Raw genomic sequence first — 2465 nt, forward strand, 5'->3', positions numbered from 1 at the left:
TGGTTTTAATTTGCACTTTCTTAATTCTTAGAGATGTTGAACATCCTTTAAGATGTTTCATGGCAATCTTTACTCCTTCTTTTGAGAACTCTCTGTTCAGCTCAGCTCCTTAGCCCATCTTTTAATTGGGTTTCTTCTTGTCTTGATTCTCTGTTTTTTGAGTTCCTTATATATTCTGGATATTAAACCTCTGTTGGATGTGTCACTGGTAAATATTTTCTCCCATTCTGTGGCTTTTCTGATCACTTCCCTGGTTGCCTCTTTTGATGTACAGAAGCTTTTTAGTCTAATGAGGTCCCATTTGTTAATTCTTGCCCTTGTTTCCTGAGCAATTGATGTCTGGTGTAGAAAATCATTTCCTATACCTATGTCTTGTGGTTTTTTCCCAATGTTTTCTTCTAACAGTTTCAGAGTTTCAGGCTTTACATTGAGGTCTTTGATCCATTTGGAATTGGCTTTTGTGCAGGGTGAAAGATAGGGGTTTAGTTTCATTCTTCTACAGAGATCCAGCTCTGCCAGCACCATTTGCTGAACATGCTGTCTTTCCTCCAGTGAATATTCTTGGACCCTTTATGAAATATCAAGTGGCTGAAATCATATTTACTCATACTTAGGACTTCAATTTTGTTCCATTAATCTTTGGGTCTATGTTTGTTTCAGTACCATGTTATTTTTATAACTACAGCTCTGTGATACAGCTTAAAATCTGGTATAATAATCCCCCGGCATTGCTCTCAGAGCCAGGGCTGTTTTTGGCTATCCGAGGTCTTTTGTGCTTCCATATGAATCTTAGGATGGTGTTTTCCAATTCTGTGAAAAATGTCATGGGGATTTTGATTGGCATTGCATTGAATCTATGAATGACTTTTGATAGGATGGTGATTTTCACAATATTAATTCTTCCAATCCATGAGCATGGGAGGTCCTTCCATCTTCTGATGTTTTCCTCAATCTCTTTCTCTAATGATTTAAAATTTCATTGTAGAGCTCTTTGGTGTCTTTGGTCAGATTTATTCCTTTATTTATTTGCAGCTATTGTGAAGGGGAGTGTTTCCATCTGCTCTTTCTTGGATTGCTTGTTATTGGTATATAGAAAGGCTACAGACTTTTGTAGGTTAATTTTGTAACCTGCCACTTTATTGGACATGTTAGTAATTTCTAGGAGTTTTCTGGTGGAATTTTTGGCATCTCTTAGATATCATATCATCTTCAGTAACGTATAATTTGATCTCTTCTTTTCCAATTATTACTCCTTTAATTTCCTGCTCTTTATCATTGCTCTTGCAAGAGTTTCAGTACTATGTTAAAGAGAAGTGTAGATAGTGGATAGCCTTGCCTGGTTCCGGATTTCAATAGGAATGCTTCCAGTTTTTCTCCATTTAGAATGATGTTGGCTGTGAGTTTGTTATATGTGGCTTTAATTATGTTGAGGTATGTTCCCTCCAGTCCAATTCTCTCTAGGACTTTGAACGTAAATGCATGTTGTATTTTGTCAAAGGCCTCTCTGCATCTATTGAGATGACCATGTGGTTCTTGTCTTTGAGCCCATTTATATGATTTATAATGTTTATTGATTTACGTACACTGAACCATCCCTGCATCTCTGGGATAAAGCCGACTTGATCATTGCTGGATGATCTTTTTGACGTGTGTCTGTATACAGTTTGCAAGTATCTTGTTAGGAATTTTTGCATCTATGTTCATTAAGGATGTGGGTCTATAGTTTTCTTTTTCAGTTGTATCTTCACCTGGCTTTGGTATTAGAGTGATGCTGGCTTCATAGAAGGAATTTGGATGTTCTCCCTCCATTTCTGTCTTTTTAAATAAATTATTATTGGATGTAGAGCTTCTTTAAATGTCTGATTGAATTCTGCTGTAAATAAATCTGGTCCTGGGCTTTTTTGGGGAGGGAGGTTTTGTATTACTATTTCAATTTCTTTTTGTGTTATCAATCTGTTTAAGCTGTTAATCTCTTCTTGGTTTAGTTTTGGTGGTTCCCATGTCTTTAGATATGCATCCATTTCTTTTAGGTTTCAAATTTAGTAGCATATAGGTTTTTAAAGTATTCCCTTATAATGTTCTGTATCTTTCTGTTGTCTGTTGTGATGTTTCCCCTTTCATCTCTGATTTTCTTGCTTTGGAGGTGCTTTTTCTTTCTTTTGGTTAACTGGACTAGCACTCTGTCACCCTTGTTTATCTTTTCAAAGAACCACCTCTTGAATTCATTGATTGTATTCGTTGATTCTTTGTGTTGTTGTTTTGTTTTTTTCAATTTCATTAATTTCTGCCCTGATTTTTGTTATTTCTTCTTGTTTGGGTTTGGGTATCATTTGCTGTTGCTTTTCAAGTGTCTTGAGTTGCAATGGTAAGTCATTTATTTGTGATCTTTCAGATTTTTTAATGTAGGTACTTAGAGCTATAAACTTCCCTCTAAGGACAGCTTTCAGTGTGTCCCAGAGGTTTTG

The sequence above is a fragment of the Nannospalax galili genome, unplaced genomic scaffold (genome assembly GCF_000622305.1).
Source record: "Nannospalax galili isolate Female #2095 unplaced genomic scaffold, S.galili_v1.0 scaffold698, whole genome shotgun sequence".
NCBI lineage: Eukaryota > Metazoa > Chordata > Mammalia > Rodentia > Spalacidae > Nannospalax > Nannospalax galili.